At 35.5% G+C, this 21,454-nt stretch overlaps 1 protein-coding gene across 1 annotated transcript in view; it reads right to left on the reverse strand.

The window, feature by feature from the left end:
* PLCL1 (phospholipase C like 1 (inactive)) overlaps positions 1 to 21,454 on the reverse strand; it is a 357,455-nt gene that overhangs the window by 286,695 nt on the left and 49,306 nt on the right. The window lies entirely within an intron of this gene.

Raw genomic sequence — 21,454 nt, forward strand, 5'->3', positions numbered from 1 at the left:
TCAGAGATTAGATTAAAGTGATTAAGAAAACATCAAAAGCTATCAACCTATGTGCTTACTTCATTTCACCAAGACCAGTCCATAGAGATACCTTCTATCTCCTTCCCTATCATAAATTCCATCAGAGAGCATTTTTTTATTTTTTTAAATTTAAAATATTTTATTTTCCCAATTTCATATAACAATTTTTGATATATGTTTTCTATAATTATAAGATCCAAATTGTCTTCCTCTCTCTCTTCCCTCTCAGCTCTTGGAATTGTAAGCAATTTGATCTGGATTATACACGTATTATCATGCAAAACATACTTTTATATTGTTATCATGGTAAGAGATTAGTCATATAAGACCAAAACCATAAAATAAAACCATAAATAAATTAATATGGAAGGTAGTATGCTTTGATATGCACATCAGATAGTATTTTAAGAGATTTTTATAAACCTTAAAGTATTATATAAATGCTAGCCATCATTATTATTATTAAATGAGATAAACATAAAATATAAATACCATAAATGGAAATGTTATACAGTACTATATAGATGCCAGCTAACATTATTATTAAATGAAAAACCCCTAACTACAAGGAGCTTATTCTATCAGAAAAGACAACATGTACACAAATCTCTATGTATAGGACATATAAAAAATACAAACAAGGTAATTTTAGAGAAGGGCACTAAGACCTGGAAGAATCGGGAAAAGCTTAATGTAAAGATAATGCTTGAGTGGAGTCTTAAGGAAACAAGGGTTTCTAAAAGGTAGAGATGAAGAGAGAACATTCCAGAATTGGAGGGACAACTTTTGTAAAAGCACAGAGATGAAGGATGGAGTGTCAGGTGTAAAGAACTCCAAGAAGGCTTGTTTCCACAGACTATATTGAGCAGGAAGGAGAGTAAAAAGGAAATAGAAAGGGGCCATTTTAAAAAGAATTTTAAATAACAAACAGAATTTCTATTTTATCTCAGAGGCAACAAAGAGTCACTGAAGTTTAATGAATGAATTTCATTTTGTCAGTAACAATAATAAGGCTACTACATTTGGGTTCTACCACTTCAACACCTCATAAATTATGTAATTAGATCACAATACTTCAGAAAATAAAAATAGGCAGTGCTGGGGGGTTACCAGCAGTCCAGTTCCCCTTGGGGGTGGGACAATTGAGCAAAAATGGAGTGAGAAGAGCCAGAGACCTAGTAGGTTTGCAGTGGCTGATCTGAAGTGCCATCTGCTGATTTTTAATTTTTATACCCTCTTTTCTTTATGATCTCATACAGGTTTTTTTCCCCATACATTCAAAATCACATATTAACTTTTGAAACATCATAAGAGTGACATTTACCAAATATCTTACTGTGGTTAAACAAAGAAGCAAGCTTGTCAAAAATTATTCATTATGGGCTAGCTTAGTTTGAACTTATTCTTTTTCAGCCATGTGTAAGGTACAAGTACATCAGTTCCTAGCTAAGCAAAATAGTTAATTATATTTTAACTAATTATATTATGTATATAGTTATGTTATATTATTCATCCCCATCATCAATCAAGGAGATAGTTATGGTAGTTGATTACATCCAATAAGATACAATAATATCAGTCTGGTCCAATGTTTTGTTCCCATGGTGTTTTTTCTGTTATAGGATCACTAAGAATACAGTTCTGGTAGGGTGATTCTGTGCTAATTTGTCATTGCCTTAATTTCCTTGTGTTTCACTGTTTCTATGGTCTGTGGGAGTTTGGGAACAAACTCAGGCCAGGTATTTTCTTGCTGGGAACTTTAGAAACTTGCATTAACTCACTAATTGCTGGTTTTTTGCTAGGTTGATTCTAGGGGAAATTTCTATAATCTAGGGGGTTGTACAGGGGTTTATTTTTGGATAGTGGGTAGTCTTTGGCTGTGATTGTATTTGACATGAACCTGTATTGTTTTTCTGTGTCTCCTTTGAGCTGAATAAGGATATTGATTGCAATAATTTCAATGCAAGTGAATGTCACTGTAAAAAGAATCATATAGGGTAAACTGAGTGTGGAATCTCCATCCTCCTGACAACTTGCCATGCTGGATTGTCAGAGCTTGTGAGTAGCCATGCTAACCTCACAGCCTCGATGGCTTCCGGCAAGGTAGGATCAGCTAGACTTGGCTAAATATTTTTAGAAGAAATTTACTCTGGAAACAACTCTATTTGAAAGGCCCTTGAGGAACACTTTTTTATGGAACTCATAGAAGAATAGATTCCAAAATAACAGTAAAGATAATAGTATTACTTATCGCTGACATTTATATAGTAGTATAAGATCTGTAAAGTTCTTTATATGTATTCATTTGATTCCTGTGAAAATTGTGAGATAAGTATTGCAGGTATGAATAAACCCATTTTATAGACTTGAAAATTAAAGCTCAAGCATGTTAAATGACTTGATCATAGTAGCACATCTAATAAGTGTTAAAGATAACTAAGAAATATTACATACAACTTGGGTCTTTCCAACTATCAAGTCCAATACACATTCTATTATATCATCCTCTCTTACCAAAAAAATATCAACTACAAATAACTGACATGCCAGCTTTCATATCCCTATAAATAACTTTATTGTTAATGTCAAAACATTCATTAAGGGTGTTTTCAAAGAAAACATAAGAGATAAGAAAAGCTTTTGTAGAAAATTTCCTATAATGGACATCATTTTTACGGTCACACTGCAACTGAGACTGAGAAGTATGAGAAATACAAGTTCCCTTTGCTTTTTTTTTAATATTTGATTCGAGGAAGAGGGGGAATAAGTTTGTTTTTTAAAAAAAGGAAAAGAAAGAAAAAAGAACCATTGAAGAATGTTTTTAAAATGTAAAGAGAACATAAGGAAAACCAGAAGGAACTACAGAAATACAGAACACCTTTGAAAAGTTACATGTTGAGTGTATCATTTAAAGGAAAAGCATGGGTAGGTACATCAGAGATGTTGGTCCCTTTCCAGAAGGTGGCCCAAACAAGAATAAAAGGTAATTGGAAAATATTTAGCAAAATAAATAAAAAATACTGTAGAACATATGGCTTTCTAAGTCAACATGCAGCCATAGGAATTCTGTTTAGTCATCCCCATTTCTATTTGAATTTAATACACCACTACTGTACATAATAGAGACTCACAGTTTCATGTACTATCCTTTTTCTTTTCTATTTTGTGTATATATATATATATATACTCATTTTGTGTGGTGTTTTTTAGAATATGAATTAATATTTTTAAAAAGTATTAGCTTTGTAGACCAGTACATTATTTTGAAAGTTCTCAAACAAATTGTCTATATGTGAAAATTTTAAAGACCATAGATGGAAAATGACCTAGTTCCAGGATTGATTAGGATGAGGTTAAGATAAGAGTACATTTAGGAAACTAGTTAATTCTTTTAATAATCCTAACGTGAAGAGTGAATCAAACTCCCTTGTCTATCAATCAGTAACTTTTAAGTTAATCAACTGAAAACTTAAGTACCCCTACTTAGTACCTTACCAGTTACTAAGCATGAGAGTTCACAAGTCACTTGCTAGAGTGGGTGACAACTCCAGAGACCCACCCCCCAGGCAGTGCTAGGCAAATTGAAAGACTGCTGATTGGTTCCCATAAAGTGAGGAAGGGACAGGAAGTGACTTAGAAAAAGAACAATAAAGGACAATAAAAAGTCCTGAACTTCCTGTCCAAAGGACTTCTCCTTGAGGTTTCTCTTTTGGAGTTCTTCTTTGGAGTCTCTGCTCCTTAGGTCTTTTCCTTTGGATTTCTTCTTTGGAGGACAGCTCCTTGGGGCTTTTAGACTTCGACTTTGACTTGGAGCTTTGGGCCTTTCAATTGGAGTTTTTGACTTTGGGACTTCGACTTTTGGCTTTAGAGCTTCTTGGAGTCCAGGACTTTCTTGATGGGTTCACTGCTGCCTCGGTGAGCTTAGCTGATGAGGGTTTTTCCTGCATTGTGACCTTGCCTGGATCCTGCTCAGCTTGCTGATAAATGACTAGGATTCCCACATGGAAATTGGAACTCTTTCAGGAAATGAGCATCATTTCATCGGATTAGCATCTAGGGTAGGCTAGGCAGTCTCCTTACCTCTTTCCCTTCCACATTTCCCTCTTTTTACTAATATTCCAATTAAACAAAATTGCTAAAAGCTACTAATAGTTTTCCTGACATAAGGGATAATAATCAGAGATCACTTTTTTATAACTCGTTATATATGTCAAAATCCCAATTTAACCATTATACTAAACTGATTAACAGATTTCCTTAACACCAAAATTATCTGTCTTTTTATATATCCATGAATCAAATTCATGAAAGAATTATAGCATCAGAGCTTACGCAGAAATGGGCCATGGAACCTCAAGGGCCATTTCATTCAACTCTCTCATTTTACAAATGTAGAAAATGAGGTCCATAGAGGTCAAGTGATTTGCCCACAATTACACAGCTAAGTATCAGAGATGAGACTTTAACTCAAATCCTCTGGACTCTAGATCCAGAATCATAGTGTCCTGCACATAGTAGATATTTAATAAATTTAATAAATTTTAATAAACTTAATAATTTATTTAATAAATGCTTCTCGACTTGTCTTGAAGTTGATCAGTAGTCAACTAAGCAACAAGCATTTAGTAAGTACCCACTACATGCCAGGCACTGAGCAAAACTCTAGGGGATACAAAGTATAGAAATGATCTCTGCTCCAGAGATCTTAGAGGAAAACAACATGTTCAAATGAGATATTGTAGAAAAGATAATATGGGAATGATCTCAGAGAGATTTTTTGTTATTAATAGATTTTATTAGAGTTAATTAGGTTCATTGAGTTGATTGGGAGAGCTTATTCACAAGAGAACAGTCATCCTGGTAGCAACAGGACAAAATAACATGGTGGATCCCCACACCGATCCCAGGCTAGGCCAGATATTATACAGAAACAGAACTAAGAATGAGGAAGCCTGGGAAAGACTTCTTGCAGAAGGTAGGACTTGAGCTGAGATTTGAAGGAATCCAGGGGGTGGAAATGAGAAAGAGAGAGTGTTCTAGACATTGGGCCAGTCAGTGAAAATGCTTGAAATCAGTATATGGATTGTTGAACCTAGATTCCAAGACTGAGCTCAAACCTTGTCATTGACACTTATTAGCTATGTTAATATAGACAAGTCACTTCATTTCTTCCACCTCAGTTTCCTCATCTGTAAAATTGGGCTAATAATACAGTACATATCCCACAGGATTATGTGGCTCAAGTGAGATAATATATGTAAAGCACTTTCCAAACTTTAGACTGTAATATAAATGTCAGTTATTCTTTTTCAGCATTACATGTGTATTTGAACATGGAAGAACAATCAGCCTGTGAAAAGGTTTAAATGAAAGAAGTAACATGACACATTAATCCAAAATGCTATTCAATTTAAAATGACAGATACAGATTACTTTCATTCCATACATTCCCTACAGGAAAAGCAGATAAACAAGCATATAATTGGCTCCTGTGATTGCTACAAGATACACAATACCAACACATCTGCAAAAAGGCCATGACAAACATATAACAAGTTTTTGAATGGTGTTATAGTCAAATAACAGAATAGAGAGGAGGCAATCCCTAGCATACACATTAGAAGATGGTGCATCATCCTGCCCATCCTCCCTGCCTCAATAATCACAAATCTCCAAAATCATAGATCTAGAAGTAGAAAAGACCTCAAGATCCACTCTTTATTCCCACTCTTTCATTTTATGCTTGAGAAAACTGAAGCCTAGAGAGGTTAAGTTATGTGCAAGATAACCGAGATAGCATCAAAGGGGATCTGTGAAACCAGGTCCTCAGGCTCCAGAACCAGTGTTCCTTTCCCCACCAAACCCCCAATTCAACTGAACAACAGATAATCCAGGCATTCCAAAAATCCCTTGATCTCAGATGCCTCTCTTGTTCTTACCATATCAACCTTTAAGTCCATGTCACCTAACCTCAAGCTCAGGAACATCTTTGACTTTTCCCTCCTTATCACCTTATACACCCAATGAGTTGCCAAACCCTATAGTTTCTTACCTTTGAGATCTCTTTTGTCTCCATGTGCTCTTTTCTACTCCTTCTACCATTTCTATTTCAAGGATTTCTATTTTCTCATCTAGACAATTAAAATAGCTTCCATAATTGTCCCCCTACTTCCCAACCTATCCTCCCTACAATCCATTCCCTCACCAGTCCTTCCTTTTTACTATTGCCCATGCAAACTTTCTAAAGCACTTATCTGATCACATTTCTTTCCTACATGCCTTTAGTTATTTCCCACTGCTTATGGAATAAAATTATAAATTTCTAAGCCTAGCATTGAAGACCTTCCACAGACTAACTCCAGTCTACATTTCCAGCTTTAGCTTCACATTTTCTATGTTCCAGCTAAGCTTCACTACTCTCTTTACTAATGAGATCCCTGTGACTGAAATGAGTTTCCTTCCTTCTCTATCAGTAGAAGTCTTTCCCTTCCTTGAAGGCCCAACTAAGGTTCTACATTCTTCAAAAGAATAATAGCTAACACTTACTATGTGCAAAAAAACTAATTATGCACAAAACAATTTATTATCCTTTACGATTATTATTTCATTTGATGCCATCCATTTCCTGGGAAGTTGGTGCTATTATTATCCCCATTTTAGAAACTGAGGTTATCTGTAAATTGGGAATAATTATAGCACCAACCAGTAAATACAAAAGATAAACACGGTTATACAAAGTAATTCCTAAAGGACAGAGTGTTACTAACTGAGGTGGATGTTAGTACCTATCTTCAGAGATTACCTCTAACTTATTGAAGAATCTCTATACATTTTTTTTGTTTATGGTTGTTCGTATGTTGTCTCCCCTGTTAGATTAAGGGCACCTTGAGCAAAGGCAGGGACAGTTTTTGTCTTTCTTTTTATCTTCAGATCTCAGCACAATCCCTAATACATAGCAGGTAACAAATGCTTCTCAATATGATTTCATTATAATAGGTAGCATCAGAGCTTTAAAGGACTCCAGATATTCTAGGAGGTGAAAGTTAGAAAGGAATATATTACAAACTTAGAGGAACAATCTATGCAAAAGCTAACAGTCTATTTTGTGAATGGGAAGTAAAATGTCATGTCCAGGGAAGAGCTAAGTAGGGCAGATGACTAGAACAAAGTATACAATAAAGGAGAGCAATATGATATAAAACTAGAAGGATAGGTCACAGTCATGCTGTGGAAGGCTTTCAATGTCAAACTGATGGTTTTGTTTTTTATTTTAAAGGCATTTTCTTTCATCTTCTCTCAGTTTTTACTCCAGCATGTAGCATCTCTATAAAGTGAGGGATGGTTTAAAGTGAAGAATTTAAGACATTGGAGCAGCTAGGTGGTTCAGTGGCCAAGTCTAGAATCAGGTTCAAATCTGTCCTCATACATTTCTCAGCTGTGGGATCCTGGACAAGACAATTAAACCCAACTGTCTGGTCCTTCCTGCTCTTCTGTTTTAGAATCAATACTTAGTATGAAGGGTTTTGAACTTCAAACAGTTGATTCCTTATTTAACCCTGGAGAAATGTGGTCTAACCAATGTTTTAGGAAAAATCACTTTACTGGTTGAATAGAAGACTGAAAAGTAGTATCTATTCTAAGACACAAAGTAAAGGTTTTTTTAAAAAGTTTAATATATTAATGGAATATACACATCTCCCAATCTCCACTACCCATTGCAAGTATTTTATAAAAGCATTGACATTAATAGGGAAATTCTAGGTTCCTTGGGAATAAGTACTTATAAATGATGTTATTAGTCTTCAAAAAAGTTGGCATTTTCCCCATTACAGAGTGGTAATTCACAGATAAAGTTTTTTAAGGTTTACTTGTAGTACCTACTTGATTGGGTTGTGGAGAAACAGTTGAAAATAATATTTACAAAGTGCTTTGCAAACTTGAAAGGACTTTCAGAATGTGAGCTTTTTATAAGCCACTTTACACACGAAGAAAGTGAGATTCAGAGAGGTCAAGTCAACTAATCAATAAATAAATGTATATTAAGCATTTACTATGTGACAAATATCACATTTAGAATGTGATAAGTGCTGGAGATATGAAAAAAGTCCAAGATCTCAAGGAGTTTACAATCCAGTGGGGGATACAACAAACAAATGTAGACAAGCAAGCTATATTCAGAATAATACTCCACCAACAATGCATTAATGTCCCAGTTTTGCCACATCTCCTCCAGCATTCATTACTCTCCCCTGCTTTCATTTTAGCAAACCTGCTAGGTGTGAGGTGATACCTCAGAGTTGTTTTGATTTGCATTTCTCTAATTATTAGAGATTTGGAACACTTTCTCATATGCTCATTGATACTTTTGATTTCTTTATCTGAAAATTGCCTATTCATGTCTCTTGCCCATTTATCAATTGGGGAATGGCTTGATTTTTATGCAATTGGTTTAACTCCTTGTATAGTTGAGTAATTAGACCCCTGTCGGGGTTTTTTGTTATAAAGATTTTTTCCCAGTTTGTTGTTTCCCTTCTGATTGTGGCTACATTGTTTTTGTTTATACAAAAGCTTTTTAGTTTGATATAATCAAAATCATTTATTTTACATTTTGTAATTTTCTCTAACTCTTGCTTGGTTTTAAAATCTTTCCTTTCCCAGAGATCTGACAAGTAAACTATTCTATGTTCACTTAACTTATTTATAGTTTCCCTCTTTATATTCAAGTCATTCACCCATTCTGAATTTATCTTGGTGTAGGGTGTGAGATGTTGATCTAAACCTATTCTCTCCCATATTGTGTTCCATATTTCCCAGCAGTTTTTGTCAAATAGTGGATTTTTGTCCCAAAAATTGGGCTCTTTGGGTTTATCATACACTGTCTTGCTGATGTCACTTACCCCAAGTCTATTCCACTGATCCTCCCTTCTGTCTCTTAGCCAGTAGTACCATACCGTTTTGATGACCACTGCTTTATAGTACAGTTTAATATCTGGTACTGCTAAGCCCCCTTCCTTCACATTTTTTTTCATTATTTCCCTTGATATTCTTGATCTTTTGTTATTCCAAATGAACTTTGTTATAGTTTTTCCTAATTCACTAAAAAAGTTTTTTTGGTAATTTGGTAGGTATGGCGCTAAATAGGTATATTAATTTGGGTAGAATGGTCATTTTTATTATGTTAGCTCGTCCTACCCATGAGCAATCAATATTTTTTCAATTGTTTGGAAAGTGTTTTGTAGTTGTTTTCATATAATTCCTGTGTTTGTTTTGGTAGAGAGATTCCTAAGTATTTTATATTGTCTAGGGTGATTTTAAATGGTGTTTCTCTTTCTACCGCTTGCTGCTGTGATGTGTTGGAGATATATAGAAATGCTGATGATTTATGTGCATTTATTTTGTATCCTGCAACTTTGCTAAAGTTGTTGATTATTTCTACAAGCTTCTTAGTTGATTCTCTAGGATTTTTTAAGTAGACCATCATATCATCTGCAAAGAGTGATAGCTTAGTCTCCTCATTGCCTATTTTGATACCTTCAATTTATTTTTCTTCTCTAATTGCTACTGGTAATGTTTCTAGTACAATGTTAAATAATAGAGGAGATAATGGGCATCCTTATTTCACTCCTGATCTTATTGGAAAGGCTTCTAATTTATCCCCATTGCATATGATGCTTGTTGATGGTTTTAGTTATATACTGTTTATTATTTTGAAAGGGAAGATACTCAAACTAAGAGGAGTCGAGATAGGCTTGCAACAGAAGACAGTATTTTAGTTAGAACTTAAAGAAAGCCAAAAAAGCCAGTAGGAGAAAATGAGAAGGTAAAATAGTTCAGCATGGGACATTGCCAGGAGAAATATCCAGAGCTGAGAGATAGAATTTGTAAAACACCCAGAAGGCCAATGTCCCTGGATTGAAGAGTAAATGGCAAAAGTATTGGACAAGAAGACTATAAAGGTAGGAGGAAGTTGGGTTGTGTAGGGATTTGAACCCCAAGCAGAGGATTCTGTATTTGATCCCAAAGACAATATGGTCAAACCTATGTTTTAGGAAAAATCACTTTAGTGGTTGAATAGATAATGGGTTGGAGAGAAGAGAGACTTGAGGCAGACAGACTCACCAATTAATTGATGGTGGGTTTATTGCAATAATTCGAGAGTGTAGTGATGAAGGCCTGCCTGAAAGTGTTGGCATTGTCAGAGGAGAGAAGAGGTAGGATTTGAAAGATATCACAAAGGTTCAAAATTTGTTGGCAACAGGCTGGAAATGGCAAGGGAAAGGGAGGAGGAAGGGTAAGAGATAGCAGGAGTTGAGGATGGATAACTTCTAGGTTGCAAGCCTTAAGAACTGGGAAGATATAGCTAGAGGATGTGATCTGGATGAGGATCTGGCAAAGGAGACTGAGAAGGAACAGTAAGTCAAGCAGAAGAAAAACCAGGAGAGAGTAGTATCCTGAAAATCAAAAAGATTAAATGACCTACCCCTAGGCACTTTTAGGCAAATTGAGAATTCAAATCTGTCTCATCTCTAAGATCAGGACCCATCCTGCCTCTCCTGTACCATATTATTGCTACAAATAAATTCATACAAAGTTCCACTTTCTCTTTCTTCTTGACTTATAATTTTTTTATTTCCCCTTAATTTTAAGGAAAACATAAAATTCTTGCAATGTGTTTAGCTCTCTGTGTTTCAAAAGCGTAGAAATGTCTTGTATTTTAAGTAGCTTAAAAATAAGTGTTTTACAAGCTACAAATTTAAAGCTGTAGTGAGGCAAAGAATATTAATAAATATGTATTAATTCTATAAAAAAATGTTCCATTTTGCAGCAAAAAGTGAAGTAGATTTTACTAGGCCTTGTAGAAAGATATGCCCTTGCAATCAGACCATCCCATTTTTACCAGCCCTTCAGACAACCCTGAGACATATGGTAATGGTCCCAAGGGAAATCAATATTATTCATTTGAACAAATAAGCCCCACCTAATGCTGTAGAGTATAAATCCGTTTTCATTTTATTCACTAAAATGTAAAATTCTTAAGCACAGGAATTGTTCCATTTCTGTCTCTGTGCAGCACCTTTCACAGTACCTCCTTGTGAGTTGGTTTTGACCTTTTAATTTCACCAATGTTGGAAACTCAAAGAAACTCTCTCCACTGATAGATGTTGGTAACTATTCTTTTATTTCTAATCTTAGAAATTTGGCTGGCACAGAATAGATGTTTAACAAGTTCTCGATGAATTTATTAAAAGACATCTATTAAAGGCTCAACAAACATTTTTTGAATTGGACCAATAACTTTCCTCTACTCAGAGCAGAATTGACTTCACTATAACTGCCTCTTCTGTGACCTCAGGCAAATTCATAGTTCCACAAGTAAACAAACCCTAACTCTTGAAAGTTAAGCTGTGGTGTTGATCTTGTTGAAATCCTTCTAAAAACACAGGTCAATACAGGTACATTTAATGAAATGGAAAGTAAACCTGTGATGTAAAAAAAAAGAATAAAAATCTTCAACCTCAATAGTACCAGGCAGGATTGTACTCTGTCATCTTGAAATAGTATTTATGGATTGGGATGCTACAGATTAAAAACATAGCTGCTGTTGTACATGTGCATGCTCACAACAAAAGGGATTAAATATGACCTTTCCTCGGTGACTTACCCAAAGAATACATGTGTAGTGTTTCCTTATGAACAAAAGAATGAACAAAACTGTAGTGGTAATACAAGTAAAGACATAAAATTTAGCAGACCATGACCATCTTCCTGTCATCCTGACAATACAATCTGAAGGACAATAAAACTTCAGCTTTGTGAAAATGTTCCAGTTTTCCAGCCAGTGGAAAGTTAACCTTTTAAGTGCTGGATCCTTTTTATTTAAGTTTGTTGTGATGGGGTTGGTTTTATCGAAATCTTTCGAAACTGACTTGCATGTTCTCCTGTTTCTTAAACTGATGGTCCTGAATATAAAGCAATCTTTCCTTGGTGACCATGGTTTATCTTTGTAAATTTCAGTTATTATAACATGATGACAATGAAGCTGTAGATAACTAGGTAATCACTAAATTCCCTCCCACTTCTAAATATCTATTGTCATTCTACTGAGTAGAAATAGGGAAGCAGAGGTAGCTGGTCCCAACTTTAGGAATTTGTTTTCCTGAGGGGACAAATATCCCCAATAGGTTCATTGCAATAAATACTCCACATTCCAAATTTTTTTTTAATTTTTTTAAACCCTTGTACTTCGGTGTATTGTCTCATAGGTGGAAGATTGGTAAGGGTGGGCAATGGGGGTCAAGTGACTTGCCCAGGATCACACAGCTGGGAAGTGGCTGAGGCCGGGTTTGAACCTAGGACCTCCTGTCTCTAGGCCTGACTCTCACTCCACTGAGCAACCCAGCTGCCCCTACATTCCAAAATTTTAAAAACCTACCTGAAATATTTTCTCAGTAGAGAGGTAAGGGATCATGCATAAATAATACTCTATGTACTGTCAAATGAGATCTCCTCAATAGTTGATTGTGTTTAACTGTTTTTCTTACAAGAAAAGGCTCATATTGGGGAGCAGGACTATATCAAAAAATGACAATGACATTAAAAAAATAAAAGGCAATGGCAAGAGATGAGAGGTCCTAGGTTCAAATCTGACCTCAGACACTTCCTAGCTGGGTGACCCTGGGCAAGTCACTTAACCCCCATTATCTAGCCCTTGCCACTCTTCTGCCTTGGAACCAATACATAGTATTGATTCTAAGGTGGAAGTAAGGGTTGTTTTTTTAATGCAATGACAAAAAGTGGAACTTCTGTCATAAACTTGCTCTGTGGACACTGGCCCCCTTCTCATAAAGTTGTAGGTGAATGTCAGTTGTATTTCTTCAAGGTGAACTGGCAAATCAAAGACTGACACATCTTTATTCTAAGTGATTTCCTTACTTTCAAGGAAATTATTCATCCATCTTCTTCAATTTACCAGCACCATTTAAAACATAATCTATGATTTATTCATTACTACTTCAATGGAAGAAGCCCCTACTCCACAACCATCCTTACCACTGCCTCTAAAGTTCGTACAGACTTATCTATCTCATCTGTACCATTTATTCATGGAATTTGGTAACTACTACAAATGTCAACATTCACCATGATACCATTCAGCTGTAGCACCATTAAGAAGCAGGCACATAAGAAGACTGGTGACAATTCAAGCTAATATTTGAATGTAAGAGGCTCCCTTTCCTTCAACTTCCCTAAGCATCATTCTACTTACCATCACTTTTCTGTTCATACATAAACACCGATTCAAAAGAACTAGTTGTCCTGTTAATATCTTTTCACCTAGTATGATTCTACATAAGAAATTGATGATTTAATTGAGATATGCCTGAAGTCAGAAAACATTCTGTATCAATCCATACTTTAGCTTGAATTTTGCTTGGTAAATCATGTGACACCTTTGCAAGGCTCAGGATGATGAAATTTTTCAATGCCTAAAGATCTGACTTTATGAATGTTGTCAAGACTACAGCTTCCCACATAGTACTTCCTTTAAAATACTGAGTTAGAATAAGTAAATTAGGTGAACATAGAATAGTATACCTGTCAGATCTACGAGAAAGATTTTTAAGACCAAGCAAGAGTTAGAGAATATTACAAAATATAAAACAAATAATTTTATTACAATTACATTAAAAAGAATTTGTACAAACAAAACCAATGCAACCAAAATTAGAAGGGAAGCAACAAATTGGGAAAAAATATTTATAACAAAGTTATAACCTCTAACAAAGTTCTAATTACTCAAATTTATAAGGAGCTAAATCAATTGTACAAAAAAAATCAAGCCATTACCCAATTGATTAATGGACAAGGGACATGAAAAGGCAATTTTCAGATAAAGAAAGAAAAACTATCAATAAGCATGTGCAAAGTGTTCTAAATTTCTTATAATTAGAGAATTGAAATTCAAAACAACTCTGAGGTACCACCTCACACCTAGAAGATTGGCTAATATGACAGCAAAGGAAAGTAATAAATGTTGGAGGGGGTGTGGCAAAATTGGGACATTAATGCATTGCTATTGGAGTTGTGAATTGATCCAACCATTCTGGATGGCAATTTGGAACTCTGCCCAAAGGGATTTAAAAGACTGCCTGCCCTTTGATCCAGCCATACCACTGCTGGGTTTATACCCCAAAGAGATAATAAGGAAAAAGACTTGTACAAAAATATTTATAGTCGAGCTCTTTGTGATGGCAAGAAATTAGAAAATGGGAGGATGCCCTTCGATTGGCTGAACAAATTGTGGTATCTTTTGGTGATGGAATACTATTGTGCTAAAAGGAATATTTGTGAACTTGGATGACCTCCAGGAATTGATGAGAGTGAAAGGAGCAGAACCAGGAAAACATTATACACAGAGACGGATACCACTGTGGCATAATCGAATGTAATGGACTTCTCTACCAGCAACAATGCAATGATCCAGGACAATTCTGAGGGACTTATGAGAAAGAACACTATCCACATCCAGAGAAAGAACTGTGGGAGGAGAAACACAAAAGAAAAACAACTGCTTGATCATATGGTTCAATGAGGATATGATTGAGGATAGAGACTCTAGATCAGGGGTGGGCAATGTATGGCTCTTTCTGCAGGAGCCATAAAGTCAATTTTTTTCCAGGTGCTGTTACAGGAGCGCGCACTGTGAGCACTGTACAGCTCTCACAAAATTACATTTTAAAAAATGTGGTGTTTATGGCTCTCACAGCCAAAAAGGTTGCCGACCCCTGCTCTAGATGATCACCCTAGTGCAAATATTGATAATATGGAAATAGGCCTTTATCAATGACACATGTAAAACCCAGTGGAATTGTGCATCGGCTATGGGAGGGGGGTGAGGTAAGGGGAGGGAAAGAACATGAATCAAGTAACCATGGGAAAATATTCTAAAATAAACAAATAAATAAATGGACTTTAGAGATTGAAAAATAAATAAAAAATTTTAAAATACTGAGTTAGATCTAGCTGCCAAGCCCAAGGATACCATTGAGAAGAGTCTGTAGAATAGTAATCTGCATCATTCAATAACTCAAATAACTCAATCTTTTTCTTCTGTGTGATGAACCAACCAACTATAGGATAACAGGTATAGTATTCAAATTTCATGTGCTCAACTGTGTTTCCTTGTTGTTGTTTTTACTGGTTAGTTCCAAGTCTATAATTATCAGAACACTAAGGTCTCCTAATGATCTCTTTATAGGGCTTTTAAGTTTCATTGTTCAGAGACACTAGTAAAATAAAATTATAAAAAATCTTTAGTTCTGGCCACACTACAAGTTGAAACTTACCATACCTATAGTTGATAGCATCATAACTTCATTTCCTATAAAGAATGAAAAAATAGTGACAAGGTAAATGCCTTCTGAGATTTCTAACATATGGCTGTCATGCATGATTTCTTTTTGTGACTAATTTCCCTTTTCAAGAGCTCTACTTTCTCATTTTCTCCTTCCAAAAAAAAAAAACAATAAAATTCAGGAACTTGCTCCTTTGTCCCCAGCTCCTAAATTGTTCACTATCTTATCACCAACACACTCTGATATTTATAAAAGCAATCCTGTGTGATAACACACTCTGGATTTTAGGAAAGTCTCATATTTTCTCAAACTAACATTGCTTTCCTTGAGTTCATGGGTTTGTAAAAGTTTGTTGATCATTCAGATATTAGTAAAGCAAAAATAAATTTGGGGTAATAATAGTTTGAGGAAAGTGTCCTACAACTCAGGTCTGACCATTGCTATTTTTTGCTCAAGAATCTTCAGTGGCTCTCTATTACTCTAAAATAAAAAATAAATACAATTTTTAGCATTTATAGCCATCCATGTTCAGTTCCAGTCTACTTTCTATGCTTATTTTATAATTACTCTTTTTCACACACTCAGAGTTCCAGCCAAACTTGCCTACTCTCTGTTTCATGAACTTGACCTTCTGCCTCTGGTCTCAAATCATTTGATAGACTAGTCTATTTGGCTGGAAGATGCTCTCTCCTCACCTCCACTTCAATAAATCCTAAACTTCCTTTAGGTGTTATCTTCAACAGGGAGCCACATTCATCTAGTTGGTTATGCTTTCTCCCTCCTCAAATTATCTTGCATTTATTTATGTGCATCAATGTTTTATCACCCCTGCTTCAGTAGAATGTAAGCACCTTAAAGGCAATCTCTGCCTCATCTTCATGTCCCCACAACTAGCATGGTGTCTTATATGTAGAAGATATTTGGAATGAATATATGTCATGTTGAAGCTAGAAGGGACCTTAGTAAACATCAAGTCCAGTCTTTTCATTTTACAGATAAATGGAGGTATGACCCACAATCATCCGGCATATTAGTGAGTACCAGAGTTAATACAAAACTCAGGTCTCCTAACTGCCAATCCAGGGTTCTTTGTGCCTGATGGAATAACCAAAACTAAGGCTTATAAAGTGTTAGGTCATTGTGGTCTATTGAACTATGTGAAGATCTAAGCTATAAACCAATCCCTCAAATGAACATCCATTTCCCTATTTAAAAACCTTTTCCTAGAAACCTATATAAAAATAAATGTTATAAATATGTTATAGTCTGGAAAAACCTCTCATTTTCCTTACCTATAATCTTTCCTATCCATCAGATTGTCTATTCCGTAGTTATGTCCTTTTTTCTACACAATAACCTTTCTTTTCTTTTCTATTCTTTCTCAAGAACTGTTACACTCTCTCCGAATCCCCCCAAAAATCTAGAAACTTTTAAACTTGAACAACACATACCAGACACTTACACTTTCATTTTCCTGCGTGATTGGTGTCTCCCTACCTGGGACTTCAAAGGAGGGAAATCACTTATATCTACCTGAGCATGGCCCCTCTCCTAACTATAAAGACACTTGAGTGATTATGATCTTGAAATTAGCTGTTAGTACCCAAGATGATCCAAGAATTGCCCAGAAATATAGAAGACCCAGTAGTCCTAAACTACTACAGACGCCTTCTTACTGCCAAGGTCTGAAGATCACTGTCCCTGAAGCTTCCTGGAGATATCCCTGATTGTATTCTTTTCCTGTTCCTTAACAGCCCCACTTTAGACATGTCCCTAGCGTAAAGAGTTTGAAAGGGGCATTAACGACTTCCCTAGAGTCCTTCCCTTGTTGTCTATGACTCTCCCTTCCTTAAAACATATTAAATAAAAATAGTCTTATGCTTTCAGCACTGCCTGGCTCACCTAATTCTATGAAACCCTTTCAGTCCCAGCAATAGATTCCAACAAAATAAAAATTTCTACCTACTTTAATTGATCTTAAAAGTTCCCTAATGTTTCATGTAATTCTTCTTATTGCCTAAACTATAATTCTATTCATATTTTAAAAGCTCCTTTCCCTGACATGTTCTCCTTATCCTTCTCTCTTACTATTCCTTCTCTTTTTTATATACACCTATTCCCACCTACCAATAACTGGCATAATTCTAAGTAAAGGTTGAAGTAAAAACGATGTCCACTTCTCTGTACCTGTTGATGTCCTTATAATTATCATGGTCATATAGATATGTAACCAATCCTAAGCAAAAAAGTCAAAATGAAAAAAAATGACAGGCAATAAGTCTGAAAAAAGTTTACCTCTTAGTTTTCTTACTGATTTAGTTTTATTTTCAGAAGAAAAGAGAGTATGATAAAATGTCAAATATACCCCAAAACAAAATGCTCCTTAAATCTGCTGACAATTTGTAAGCTTCCCCTTCCTGATGTAAGACAATAAACCTTTTCAAACAGTCATCTTGGCAGTATACATCTGGAGAGAGTATCTAGCCCAATAGGAAAGCTCACCATGATCCTTTCTGTACCTATTTCTATTTCTTACAAGCCCCAATTTATGACTTGTTCATTTCTTTCTTCAGCAAAATAAAATGATGCCTTTAATGAAACCATTCTTCATGATCATTTGCTTCATTTTTCTTGTTTTTAATTTCATTGTTCAAGGAATTCTCTTTACCTGGATTTTTATTACGTACTCATATTAGATATGAAAATTATTTAGAAAACATTAGGCATGACCTTGGAATGAGCACTAACAATACAGTAGGTGTACTACAGACTTGATAGCCCCTGAGGTAAGTGAAAGACAAAATAACTGAAAAACAAAAGTTCAAACTTCTAAACATATCAATTTATTAAGCAATACATGCCAATTATTCAACAAACTGAGACCAAGATTCCTCTGCTTTGGCACTGGATCTCAAATATAGAGGGAGACACATTTTTACATTAAAAAAAATTAATCAAAGAAGGCCAAGTAATTAAAAGGAACTAATACAGCATTGGGTGTCTTGATTTCTAATTGGATGAAAGATTAGGGACTTTCCAGGTTGGGAGGGAAACAGTGAATTATATAATTTCCTGAATTCAGGGGGAAAAAAGGTGTCCCACTCCTCCCCAAATATCTATACATTATCAGAAGAACATGAAAACAATAATTGATGGATCAGTCCAAGGCCAGTTTTCAAGTAAGACAGTTGGGGTGCTTGAAATGTATAATTGTGGGGAAAAAAACTCTTTAGATCTGACCAGGTTTCTGGTCAGCATAAGTCTCTAATCAGCAGATAGAGGTGGTCCAGCTTCCCTGCCATACAGGACAAGGCTCAATCAAAGCAAAAAGGTTTTCTCTCAATTCCCACAACTGAATGAAGTTTTCTCACAAAACAAAAATTGGACTAGACCCATAATGGAATAAAAAGGAAACTGGGCTAGCTCTAGAATTGAGTCACAAGATGAAGTCAGTATAGTTCACCCAATTCCCAAAACCACTTGCTATTCTAAAACCCTCAGTTTCCTCACCCCAAATGTCCCTCCTAGCTCTAGATCCAAAATCCTGTGAAGAACAATAAAACAGATGGGATTGCAAGTGCAGGGATTCACCCTACAGTTAAATGGAACAGAGGTTGACTTGTTCTCACCCTAGAAATAGTTCTCATCTGGCTCTGGTTTTCTAATCTACATCCTTATCCTACATCCTTACTCAGAATCTCAATTCCTTTCATTCTATCTCATAGCCCTTGCAGGGGCTTGAGTAACATTAACATTTTAAAAGTGGTTAGTGTATGGTTTGTTTTGGTTTTGGTTTGGGGTTTGTGTTGTTTTTTTTTTTTAACTTTGCTTCAAAAAGGATGAGGTAGAGGAAAGAAAAGTCACATTGCACAGCTGTACTCTCTGATTCAAGCTACCTAGCAACTGTCAAAATATAACCCAAACCACAAAGGTGCCTGAAACTGCATGTGAAATCTTATTCTTAGGATTCCCAGTGCCAAACGTAAAGCCATGTAATCTACGGCTTCTCATTTTTTGGATACAAATACAATAAGGAGGCTGCTTTGAGAACTAGGTTGAGAAAATATCTATCCATTCAGCTGGGCCAACTCATCTCTAGTACCCTCCACAAAATAACGGGAACACTTATTAGAGACAAAAACTTAAAACCTTTATTGAAGCCAGTGCTTTAAGAGGCAATGTACAGAAAACCAATTGTAAGAGGGAAGGGGAAAAATGAATAATTACTGTTCCTCAGAGTGTAAGCATCAACAAAGTAACATTTAAAGGATAGAATTGATGGCATTACCTCGAAAGCAACTTGTAAAGAAAATTATATCTTCACAAACTATGCATCCATAGTCACAGTTAGCATTCAAACCTGTTCCTCAAAATCTATCTCTGCCTTTTCTGAAAATAAAAGTCTCAATTTAAGAGCAGCCATTCATTGTCTTTCAAGATATAACTTCTAGTTATAATTCAGTGATTCCCAAACTTTTTTGGCCTACCGCCCCCTTTCCAGAAAAAATATTACTTAGTGCCCCTGGAAATTAATTTTTTTTATTTTAATAGCAATTAATAGGAAAGATAAATGCCTGGATCCCTGCAGCACCCACCAGGGGGCGGTGGCGCCCACTTTGGGAATCACTGAGTTATATCTTCCTAGAAAGAAAACAAGTCATTGTGATTATAAATGTCCTATCCTCAGTGATTTGAATATTGCATAGCTTTCCACAATGAGATCAGCCTAATGGGTTAGAGGTAGGAATATATTTATGCTAGACATACTCTGAATATCTACAGATAGTCGCAGAGTCTTATAGTTTAAAAGAAAATCCTCCTATAAATGCTTTCTGGTAAATTTTAATAAATGTGGTCTGAACTTTTCTCACTGAGAATACCAACAAAGTAAACTGAAATTCTATTTTGAGAATTCAAAGTACATACCATTCCTGCAAAACTGAAGAACACACACTTGCTCAACAATCCAGCCTACTGTTTCATAGTTTTAAAATGTGAATGAATGACTACAGGTTTCAAACCAACAGCACAGTTCTTCCTATTCCTTCCCAAAAGTGTACAATCTCGTTTTGATTATCAAGATATTGACCTGATAAAAGTTCTTTATGAAGTGTTAATTCAAATAGAAATGAAGGGATGTGAGATTATCTATATTCTATGGCATTTTTTAAATTTATTTTGTTTAATTTCCTAATTACATTTTGATCTGGTTTAGGCACTTGACACTTCTGCTCTACAATATGTACTGTTCAGCTTCATCCAGCTTCCACTGTAAAACCAACACTTTGATCATCATCACAAAATTCAGTGAGGATACATTTCCTAATATAATTTCCAGGACGCTTGATCCATTCCCAAAGTTTCCCAATGGCTTATCAAGACGAAATGCTGCTTTTTCTCCTTGTTTTCCTTAATGTCTCTGCTATTGAACAACCACTGTCTTCTTTTCCAAATGCTTCTTAAACTCAGTTTCCAAAGCAAAATCTCTTAATAATTACCTTTGACTCTCTGAAACATCTCTTCTTTTAACAATGATAGTCTCTTTGGGCTTCATCTTGGGTCCCTCAATCTATATTCTATCCTTTTAATACCAACTGCTTTCTATATGACTTGCAAACAATTCCTTCATCTAATTTTCTGGAGAATTTATTTTTTTCCATTATCTATTCCTGAAATTCATTTTACTTGACATATAATTCCAACTAAATGCCTTCACAAAACAAAAACTTAGCATGACTAAAACTAAATTCCTCATTTCTTATTACAAAGTTAATGTTTGCCAATTTTCCCTGTTAGTTGAAAGCACTACCATCTTTCCCAATACCTAATAACCGAACCTCAATATTATTATAAAATCTATATTTCTCCAGTAGACATATTCATGGGAAATTGTTCATGGACAGAAGATGCTAGAATTAAGAGGGGTTGAGGAAGTCTTCCTATAATAGGTGGAACTTTAGTTGGGACTTGGGAAACCAGGTTGGTCAGTGGAGGAGGTAGTGTTCCAGGCATGGGAGCCAACCAGAGACAACGTCTAGAGCCAAGAGGTGGATTGTCTTGTTTGTGGAAGAGACAGG

This window comes from Gracilinanus agilis, chromosome 3 (assembly GCF_016433145.1).
Source record: "Gracilinanus agilis isolate LMUSP501 chromosome 3, AgileGrace, whole genome shotgun sequence".
In the NCBI taxonomy this organism is placed as follows: Eukaryota; Metazoa; Chordata; class Mammalia; order Didelphimorphia; family Didelphidae; genus Gracilinanus; species Gracilinanus agilis.